Source organism: Euphorbia lathyris, chromosome 6 (assembly GCF_963576675.1).
Source record: "Euphorbia lathyris chromosome 6, ddEupLath1.1, whole genome shotgun sequence".
Taxonomy (NCBI): Eukaryota; Viridiplantae; Streptophyta; class Magnoliopsida; order Malpighiales; family Euphorbiaceae; genus Euphorbia; species Euphorbia lathyris.
Genome location: NC_088915.1, coordinates 62,980,641 through 62,992,495, shown reverse-complemented (window position 1 = coordinate 62,992,495; position 11,855 = coordinate 62,980,641). Strand labels below are relative to the sequence as shown.

General features: G+C 35.8%; 1 non-coding gene across 1 annotated transcript; it reads left to right on the top strand.

Annotated features, from left to right (window-relative positions):
- Positions 1-3,557: 3,557 nt before the first annotated feature.
- On the top strand, positions 3,558-3,664 carry LOC136234338 (small nucleolar RNA R71). Its single transcript, XR_010691226.1, has one exon. It is a non-coding gene; the product is annotated as a small nucleolar RNA R71 (small nucleolar RNA).
- Positions 3,665-11,855: the final 8,191 nt, after the last annotated feature.

Genomic DNA, 11,855 nt, shown 5'->3' with positions numbered 1-11,855 from the left:
AGAAGACTTGCAGGTTTCTACTTCATACAAACACCAATTTATTCTCTTTGTTTTAGAAGTTTTTTCGTTTTAAGCATATATGCAAATTGTCGATCCACATTAGGTACCTGTTATCTGAACAAAATTAAAATGATATAGTCGACCTAAGCACAAAATATGTTTATTCTATTATCCACGACATCTGGTTTGGAATAGATGGAATGGTGCTAAAACTTTGAGCTTAATGGTATGCATTGGTTTCTATCTTTCTCATTCTTCTACGTGTATGGGATTTATTTTTTCTGTTGTCTTTGGTACATAAGAGGATGTAATTTAAAAAGTTAGATGGGATCATTAACCGTTGTGTTAAGGAAATAGAACCTAAAAGATAATACTAATTTAGAGAAGCAAAGAAAGGCACAAAGAAAAGGGGAAAAATGTGCTGCAACCTGCAGACACTAATGCAGTTGATTCTGCTCTGCGTGCAGCTAATGCCTTATTTAAAGTATGGTCATAGTCTTACTGATAATTGTTGGTATCCTTACTTAAAGGCTATAAATTGCTGTAACTAGTAACTCCAAAAATGTATAATATTGGATTTTATATTATATTTATAATTTCAAATCTTTCATTCACTTGAGAAATACTTTTAAATATAGGATTTTATATTAATATTTATAAAATGGCACCTTAGCATCTGATTGTGTTTTAGCATTTTCTTGTGGCTTGTTAGGTAAAGCATGCATTGTCTATTTTAAGGCATCTAGTCCACTTTAATGATAAAGAATTCTTGCCAGATTTTTGTTGGGTCCAATTTGACAATGAAGAAGTCTTGAATAATGGAAAACATTGCCACATGTGATATGCTCAGACTCAGTTATAACTTATATCTAATAACTCCATATGCACATTGGATAACCTTTTAGAGACATTGGATAACCTTTTAGAGACAATGCTTCTCTCATATCGTTACATTTCCTGTACATATTAACAAGAGCACTGCCCAAAATCACCTTCCTATTAAATCCATATTTTATAATTTTATTTATCTGAAATTTCTCTTAGTTTTGTTTATGTTTAAGTTTCTTTTTTAATCTTTACTTAGAGTTATAGTTTAAGTGATGTAGCTGAAATTTTCAGTCAGGGTAGGAAAGTTTCTTAATTGGAATAAGGTTCAAAAATACCCCTAACGTTGACCGTTAGGATCAATTTTACCGTTAGCGTCTAAAATTGTACAATTTTATCCCAAACTTTGACAGCCAAGAGCAATTTTACCCTTAAAGTTGGTAAATTGGGTCAATTTCTCAAATTGGGTCAATTTCACAAATTGGGTCAAGTACCATGGTAAATGGCCCTTTAAGTGTGTATATGGAATTCAAGTTCGGTTTCAATATGTTTACACTCAGTAGTGGTCTGTTTATGAAATTGATTTAGATGTTAGTTTTTTATATTCTCCTCTTGACTCATTGTTTCATTTGCAGGAGTCTGTCTATGTAGCTTTCTCTACTTTCAACCTTGCAATGCATTTTCAAGGCTATCTGTCATTTTTCATTCTTTTGTATGCCTCTAATTTAACACAAGATAGGAAGGCATACTACGACTATGCTGGTCTATGGCATATTTATAGGCCCTTTATATCTTCTATTTTCCATGCTAGAGCCTTCTTGTGCCTTCTTAGGATGGTGAGCAGTTGCTCCTTCTGATCCTTTGTCAATGTTGCTGAAATGATCACTGGTCTGCTGTTCGGTGGATCTAGGAACGCTTATTCTAAATGATCGGGCAACTGTTTTAGCTCAGGGCATTTTTCTTCATCTTCCCCTTCGAGGTCTATCTCAGGAAGAATATTCTGTTCTTCTTCATCAAGGTTTCCTTCAGCAATGTCTTTTTCCTGTACGGATTCAAACACTTGTTCCTCCTCTTTATGCTTCTTCGTATCGTATTGTTCCTGCAAAAAGAGATTATCATCATGTGTATCGAGGAAATAACATGAATCATCAGAGGCTGGTGCATAGCGAACAACCTCATGCATCTTAAACAATACTTCTTCGTTATTGATTTTTAGAACAAGGTGTCCCTTATGTACGTCAATGACAGCTCTCCCTGTTGCTAGAAAAGGTCGTCCCAAGATTATTGGAACTTCCAAATCTTCTGCAATATCCATTGTTACAAAATCAACAGGCAGTATGAAATTTCCAACCTTAACCAGGACATCTTCGATTATACCCTTGGGGTATCGAATCGATCTATCAGCTAGTTGAACCGTGACCTTAGTTGGTCTTGGTTCCCCTAGACCCAATTGCATATAAATTGAATATGGCATAAGGTTTATACTGGCTCCTAGATCACACAAAGCATTTTGAATAGTGAGTGTTCCTATTGAACAAGGTATGGAAAAACTCTCTGGATCCTTGAGCTTCTTTGGAAGTTGCTGTTTGGCTTGTAGGATTGATGAGCTATCCCTGTTTAGTTGTACCATAGCTACACTTTCCAATTTCTTCTTGTTGATGAGCAGATTCTTCAGAAATTTGACATACATAGGCATTTCAGATAGGGCTTTGATGAACGGTATGTTGATGTGCAATTTCGTCAATTGTTCCAGAAAGCTCTTGTGTCTCTTCTCACAGTTGTGTTGCTTCAATCGTTCTGGGTATGGAACTCTTGGTTCGTATTGAGGCGCAACTGGTTCATCTTCAATTGTTTGTTTGTCCTTCTTCTGTTGGGGCGCAGGAGTTCGATCACTAGACTCTGCTCTTTCTACTTTACCTGCAACAGATTTCACACCAAAGTCAGATACCTCATTGCCTCCCCTTAGTGTGATAGCATTGACTTCTTTCGGGTTGGTCACAGCTTGGAAGGCTGCCTTTTTCCTTTGAAGATATGGATGTTGCAAATTGTTGCATTTAAGTCTCAAGATTCTTTATGGATGATTATATCTGCTTCATGAACTGCATCATCATGGACTCTAAATCAGGTTTTCCTTCTTGTTGAGCGCTTGATTGTCGCTGATATTGTTGGTTAGATGAGCTGCCTGGTTGCGGTGGATAGGATGTTCATTGATTTTCTTGTCTATAAGGTTGCTGCATAGCTGGTTGTCTCTGATTATCCTTCCAGGAAAAATTTGGATGACTTCTCCAACTAGAGTTATATGTATTCGAAAAAGGATTCGGTGGTTGGCGAGCGATGAAATCACACTGTTCTTGCATTGATGCACCTGGTTTGGTTCTTGGACAGTCTATTGGTCGGTGTGGTCCACTGCAAAAATCACAACCATCGGGTGATAGTATCTCCATTCTTGCGTGTTGACTGCTGAGACGTTCATCTTTCCTATTGTTTTAACCAACTGTTCCATTTGTGAGGAAAGTTTGGTTATTGCTTCGTTGTTCGCATTATTCGTGACTCTCTTTCCATCACCTCTCACCGAGTGCCAATTATAGCTGGTGTTGACTACTCTTTCAATTAGCTTATACAATGCTTGAGGTTCAAGTTCCTCTAGATTTCCATTGGCAATGGATTCAATTTGTATCTTGTACGCATTAGTTACTCCATTATGGAAATTCTGAACTTGCATCCACATAGGTATGCCATGATTTGGTACTCTCCTCAGCAGTTCCTTGTATCTCTCCCACGCTTCGGATAAGGATTCATCATCTTCTTGAAAGAAATGTGAAACCTCATTTCTCAACTTGATCGCTTGTCTGGGAGGAAAATATTTCATTAGGAACAGGGTAGCCATTTCCTCCCAATTTGTGATAGATCCTGGTTGCAGATTCTTCAACCAATTCTTTGCCTTATCCTTCAAGGAAAATGGAAACAGTTTGAGTCATATTACCTCGTCACTATCATTTCTATGAGTGCGAAATGTGTTACACATTGTGATGAAATCTTGGATATGAGCATTTGGATCTTCGTTTGGATATCCCCCAAACTGCACAGCTGTTTGCAACATCTGAATCATTGAAGCTTTCACTTCAAACATGCGATTGCCTTCATTTGGTATCACGATGCATGACGAATGTCCTTCAGTGGATGGTCTGGAGTAGTCCTTCATCCGCAACCTCTGGTTATTATTGTTATTATTATTGTTGTCAACATGACCTTCCTCATGGTTCTCTGCATGTTCCAGAATTGGTATTTCGTTTTCGCGGATCCATTCTGATGCGTCTAGCTTGTTTGAGTAGTCTTCTCCTTCTTCTGTATGTTCTCTCTATCTCAATGTCTACAGGAAGGATAGGAATACATGATCTTCGCATACAAAGCTATAAATCGAAATATAAAACTGGGCAAACAGGTGGTTATCATGTAACAAAATAAGCATACAAGTTCTTCAAAACTTCAGTTTGAACAATCCCCGGCAACGACGCCAAAAACTTGGTATGTTAAATATGGACGCTAGCAAGTGTACTAGGTCATCTGTACTATTCGATAAGACCAAGTGTCATATTCCACATGGATTGTACTTAGAAAGAAGAACAATTACCTTAAGTGTTAGATTCAAATATTGAGTGGGTGAATATTATCAAACTAGGCATAAACAACAACTAAACAGAAATAAATGTAATGATTTCAAGATGAACAGGCACAGACCTAACCATACGCCTACGAACAAATGTACCTAGCATTTGTCTTTTAATGAAGTAAATCCATATTCCTGAGTTGGGTCTCTCCCTCGTTTGTCACTAAGGTCCGGTGTCCCATTTCCAAAGATTCTAAGTAAGTGATATTAACCAAGTGTCCTTGTGCTAACATACAAACAAGAATTAAGTAGCAAGAAGCATTCATAAAGAAACCCCAATATGTGGTAGTTTTCGTGTCCGTCCACTACAACATATGCCGATTAGCTATTTCCGTTATGTCGGAGCACTGTCATGCCATCTTCGGTAACCATAAAATAGACTCGATCTTAATCTATTCTTTAAGCATACTAATAACACTCATTCATGGATAGAAATACTTCATTAATCAACAAAAGATACTTGTCGTCGTTTAAATGGCTGGCTAGGCCTGCAAAAGGAATTACTCACTCATTGTCATGAGTGAATAGCTTGTTCTCCCCAAAAACATTCTTCCGACACTAATATAAAAACATAGAATAAAAACTGATGGTGGCGGAAATCGAGGTCCCTTTACATTAAGATTCCTATCCTATTTATACCCCCTTCCTAACATCAACCCTAATTACAAGGGTAAAGAGTAACAAAAAGTAAATACAAGGACAAGTGAACAATCCTCCTACACTTGGCACAAGATGGAAGCTGTCTTGCTTTCCACGTTTATCTCTCTTCCTCTCTCCTGTATCTTGCTCGACCCGCGCGTTTATCCATTTACTTCCGTATGACCCGTTAATGCTGTAGTTGAAGCTGTTCTGCTCTACTGAAAGCCTGTTTGTGAGGATTTCTACTTTGAACTGTTATTTCTGCCTGTTTCTTCCAATTCTGGTTGAAAACTAAGACCTTGAAGCTCTTTTCCATGAATGTTCATTCTCTTTTACTTTCTCATTTTACTCGCATCAGCCCCCAACATGACCAGCAATCAACACCACCACCAAGAAGAAACTATGCACCCCAACCAATGGACCCTCGGGTTCATGAGGTAAGACGCACTAATCCCGTTATCATTAGAAATGCCGATAGTGATAGTGACAGCGATTTGTTTGATGATTTTTGAGATGCCTAGGATTGCTATGAATATGGGGATTAGAATTGATGATAATGCTTTGAATGATAGGCATAGGCATGATATGAATGTGAATGATGTTGTTGGTCCCGCACATGTGAAGGAAAATAGGCAAACGTTTGGCAGCGGAAATATAAAATTTTTAACCTATTTCCTTAAACCAAGATCCGTTAATCATTATTTCATGCAAGGAAGGATAGAAGGAAATACCTTTTAGAAGAACTATCTACTGTTGCTGGCGAAGTGCCCTCAACTCTAGTTCCGAGTTCACGAGCACAAACCAAAAGACAAGATCAAACAAGTTAGAATCTCTAACAAATCAACACAAGATCAAGGATAAAGAGAAAGAGATGAAATTAATAGAATGGAAGCGAGCGGAGAAATTTCTTCCTCTACAGTGGACTGGTCGAAATTCTCTCTCTATTAGGGATTAGCCAAATTCACCTATAAAGGGGGGTATATATAGCCTCTTGTATCTAAACCCTAGTTAGATAGAATTAGGTTATTTCTTTAGAGTTTTATTCTAAAATAAAAACTTCATAAATATTATCTATAGTTTTTAGTAACTTCTTTAGAGTGTTATTCTAGAATAAAAACTTCATAAATATTATCTATAGTTATATCTAAATATAAAGATAAAATTAGGTTGTTTGATAGAATAATATTTAGAAGTGAGTGGGAGAAGTGTAGAAGTGGCACTGAAGGAGGTGAGTATCAGTTGGTTGACGGATTTCTCGTGAGGGGTAGCCAATTGTGCCTTCCGGGTACGTCCATACGAGAAAGAGTGATCCGGGAACTATATGGAGGAGTTTTAGGAGGCCACTTTGGTAAGGATAAGACCTTTGAAGCGGTTAGTTCCCGTTATTTTTAGCCAAAAATGAGAAGAGATGTGGCATATATCATGGAGCGATGTGAGAATTGCCAAACTTCCAAGGGACACGTTACTAATGCCGAATTACGTATGCACCTCTGATTCCGAAAACCATTTGGGAAGATCTCTCGATGGACTTCGTGTTGGGCTACCGAGGACCCAACGTGGTATAGATTCTATTTTCGTGGTGGTGGACAGATTTTCGAAAATGGCCCATTTCCCGTGTCGAAAGACCAACGATGCCACCGCCATTGCTAAGCTTTTCTTTCGTGAGGTGGTGAGATTACATGGGGTTTCGAAGAGAATAGTGTCGGACCGGGACACGAAGTTCGTTAGCCACTTTTGGCGAACTCTATGGTCTATTCTTGGAACCACTTTGAAATTTAGTACCACGGCTCACCCACAAACAGATGGGAAAACTGAAGCGGTAAATCGGACTTTGGGGAATCTATTGAGAAGCAAGTGCCCGGACAAGCTAAAGATGTGGGATTATGGGATAGCCCAAGCCGAGTTTGCTTACAACTCCGCCGTGAGTTCTACTACCGGGAAGGCCCCTTCGAGGTCGTGTACACCAAGGCACCCAATCATTCACTTGATTTGGGGAAGGTTCCAAGGGGGGAGAAGAGGAGTATAGCAGCCCACAATTTGGCAAATGATTATCATCAAATGCACCAAGAAGTCTGGCATAGCATTGAGGAAAAAAATAACAAAATCAAGACCAAGGTTGATGAGCACCGGAGAGATGTTCAGTTTGAGGTTTGGGATGAAGTGATGGTGTACTTGGGGAAGGAGCGGCTCGTGCATGCGACGAGTAGCAAGTTGAGGCCGAGGAAGTATGGCCCCTACAGAGTCGCCAAGAAAATTAGTGCCAATTCTTACCAACTAACCCTTCCTAATTGGCTTGGGAAGATGTCACCTTCTTTTAATGTGCAGGATCTAAGCTTGTGGAAACTGGATGGGACGTTGCCAACTAAGACATCTGAGATGAAGTCCAACTCTTTCAAAGAATGGGAGAATGATGAGGGCATCCCTCCCTCAACAACGAGTCCGGAGCCAAGAGACAAGGCCCGTGGAGAGCCGTCCGAGGAAGACGAAGGCAACGACAACCAGCAAAACACGCGGAGCGTGCCTACTGTGGTGCGGAGCATGAAGAGCCCAAATTCCAAATGAAAGTCCAGAAGGTCATGCACGCGGGGCGTGCCTCCCTATGCGTGGAGCGTGGATCCAGCTTCCGAAGAGAGTTCTGTCCAGGAGGTCAAGTGCGCGGGACGTACTTCCGGGGATGCGGCGCGTGAAAAGCACCAGCGAGAGCCACCAAGTCTAGGAGCTCAACCACGCGGGGCGTGATGAGGGTTACGCGGAGCGTGCCAAGCTGAAGAATGCTTCTTCACCAAGTTCTTGTGCTGGGGACCATTCCTGCATCACACCATTTTACTGTTTTGCCACCACCCTTTTATTTACTGAACTGCCATTACTACTTTCTTCCCTATTTTTCCCCTATCAAGGATGTTATGTTGGAAACCCTATTTAAGGGCTTTTAGTCTTTTCTCTTTAGATTAGATGGAGTATATAAGCTCTTTGTTTTGTAATGTTTTCCAACTTTTGATGAATTAACACTATAGCCTCCATTGGAGCTTGGGATTTCTATCCTTGGGTTTATCCAACCTTCTAGTTTAGCTAGAGAAGATTTGTATTCTTTGTGAGTTTAAGATTAAAACTCTCAACCCGACTTCAATCTACATCAATAATGTATTAGCTTTTTAACGTTTCTATCTTATCATCATGCACCTGTAACTATTGTACGGACTCTGTGAATGTTTTTTTTTTGTTTTGCGAAAATAGAAACTGAGAATATTAATGTTTTTATTCATTATTCTCAGCATAGCATTTAAAAATGTCATACAACCAACTGAACAAAAAGTTTAAGTTAATAGTTAAAAGTTCAATTCATATTAATATCTTGCGCTGTTTAGGCGTTTACTTCCCACACCTCCGCTCAAGTCTAGCCTCGTCCTTCTGATGCTAACGAGCTTTTGAAACTCGTTGATAAGCTTCACGACAAAGAATCTCAGTTGTAAACACAGCTTCTTGAGTTTAAGCTGTTGAAAGAGAGTGTCTTCGTAGTTCTACTTGGCAATCAAATTTCGGCAAAAAATGCAGAACTACAAATGGAATTGAGAAGATTGAGTGTCTGGAGAGTGATAATCAGAGATTGGGAAGTGAGCCGAGTGAAGGTAAGTTTAAGTTTGATGAAGAGAAAGACAATAGTGAAAGAAAAGTTAAAGCAATGGAGGCTGAGATTGTTGAGTTGCAGAAAACGTGGTCGTGTAGAGAGAGTGAAGACCTTTCTTCTTCTTCTTCGCAGAAATTTCATGAATTAATTGGAAGCTTGAATGAAACCTATTTTGATTAGGAATCTGAAAAGCGGTACATTTTTACTCCCTTTTCAAATTCCTAATCAAATTAGATTTCGTTAAAACTACCCTTAATCCATGAAATCTCTAAGAAGAAGAAGAAGATAGGTCTTCACTCTCTCTGTACGATAATGTTTTCTTCAACTAAACAATCCCAGCCTGCATTGTCTTAACTTTCCTTTCACTATCCTCTTTCTCTTCATCAAACTTCATCTTAGTTTCAGTCAGCTCACTTCTCAGCCTCTGATTATCCCTCTCCAAACACTCAATCTGCTTTAATGTCATTCTTAGTTCTGCATTTTTCATCGAAATCTGATTCTACAGTAGAGGAACTATGGAGACACTCTCTTTCAACAGCTTAAACTCGAGAAACTTTGTTTTCAACCGAGATTCTTTGTGGCTGAGCTTTTCAACGAGTTTCAACAGCTCGTTAATGTCAGGAGGACAAGGCTAAACTTGGCGGTTTAGGAGGTGTTTCTGTTTTGGAATTTCCATATGACTTCTAAAAGCCCATTGCTGCCCCTCACCTTGTTATTAGTGTAAAATGAGGTTATTTTAATGTTTAATATTGTAAAATTATTTAGTTACTATGGTTTTAAGTATTATACTAATTCATTCATGTATTATTAAAAATAATTATTATCCTTTTGTTTCTTCCAAACTCTTTGATCTCTTCATTATATAATTATATTTCCATCTAAAATGATCGCCCTAACCTAGCAAAAAAAAAAAAAAAACTATTTCTGTTTAGGAAAATTAAATAAATCATTAATTTTAATATATTTTAAAAACTAAGATTTATAAATTAGGAGTTTAGCGTATACTTTTTAAAGTTTAGAATTTATGAATTAGGGTCCAGAATGTTTCAACTAGGATTATTTATTATATAAAAAAATGATATATTGAAAATTATTTTTTGTAATATAATTTTATTGTAATTTTATAACTATAAATTAGAAGTTTAGCGTATACTTTTTAAAGTTTAGAATTTATGAATTAGGGTCCAGAATGTTTCAACTAGGATTATTTATTATATAAAAAAATGATATATTGAAAATTATTTTTTGTAATATAATTTTATTGTAATTTTATAACTATAAATTAGAAGTTTAGCGTACACTTTTTAAAGTTTAGAATTTATGAATTAGGGTCCAGAATGTTTCAACTAGGATTATTTATTATATAAAAAAAATGATATATTGAAAATTATTTTTTGTAATATAATTTTATTGTAATTTTATAACTAATTATGATTTTCACGTGCAGGTTTATTTACTGCAATTTCAGATACGGATCTAACAATTCCTGCTCTTTCTAATTACCTCCGTTCCAGTTTTTATTATTATTATTATTATTATTGTAAGCCCAACAAACCGAGGAAAAATCAAAACACGATTCTCTAACCGATGAAGGTCATTCCACTTTCTTCCTTCTCTTTTCAACAACAAATTGATTAACTCCATGAATCAAAGAGATTAAAAAAAATAGCAAAACCCTTTCAACAATTGCTCATGAGAGAAGATTAAAAACAAGGAACAAAAAAATTACCAAAATCCAAATAAAATATGCAGAAGTCGCATATTAAAAGCAAGAATGAAAGAAAATCGTCATTTTAGGGGTAAGAAATCTAGTTTTGAGAATTAGGAGAGACATTGGTTAATGTACTCCAAATTCCAAAGTTCAAACCCATATATGAATTCTAAAATACTCATATTATACTTAAACTTTAGAGAAGAAGATTGTTCTCCTTTTTTTCTTCTTTGTGTGTTTTGTGTAGTTATAGGGGGAGAGAGAGAGAGATTTAGGTAGGGTTTTGTTGAGTAAATTAGGAATTTCAATTTGCATTAATTGTAATTATAAAATTGTAAACATAGGAAGGTTAATTTGCATTGATTATAATTATAATTTTGAAATTTATGTAGGGTTATTTTAGTAAATTAGGAAGATTAATTTGCATTGATTATAATTATAAAAATATTAAATATATTTTCCTTTAACAATTATCTTTCAAAAGGCAATTAGTTTACTAATTTAAACAAAATTTAAGATCTTTTAAGTTTTTATTTATTAAAAAAAGAAACAATAATACTCAACAAAATAGATGAGTATAAAATTTAAATGGAAAACAATCGAAAATTAAAATTTAAGATCGTTTAAGTTTTTATTTATTACAAAAAAAAACAATAATACTCAACAAAATAGACGAGTATAAAATTTAAATGGAAAACAATGGACAATTAAATTTTTTCATTTATATATCTATACTAGAAGGATATCTTACTTCACTTCGGTAAAAAAAAATAACTTTACTTATTTAATAAATCTAAATTATTGCCCCAAAAAAAAATAATAAATCTAAATTATTTATGAAATAATAAATTTCATTTAAATAAAATAAAATTACCAATTTGTTCATCAATAAAAAAGAATATAAAAAATATTAAAATAGAAAATAATATATTTTCAATGATAAAATATAAATTTGTTTCATTTTATTGGAGTATAATAAACTGAAGATTTTATACTTATGCTTACAATAGACTGTTTAATGGTATTTTTGTGCCTTGCAAATTTATGCACTCAATGTTCTATCTATTATTACGTATTGGGATAAATGCCAAATTTAACCCTAACATTTTAGGAGAAATGCAGAATTAGAACATACAAAATAGTGTAAATTTAATCTTCACGTTTCCAAGCAGGCTCAATATAGACTTACTCTATCGAAAATTTGAAAATGCTAGTCTGCCACATATAAGTTAAATGACAAGTTGTTTTTTTTGTCAAATTCCTAAAATGCTTACTGTGTTACTAATATAGTTACAGATAACAAAACAAATGTACGAAACGCCTTCAGTTTATCAATAAATTTATTTGGAAAGTCTGATGTGACAGTTAAAACGTTACAGTAAAATAGA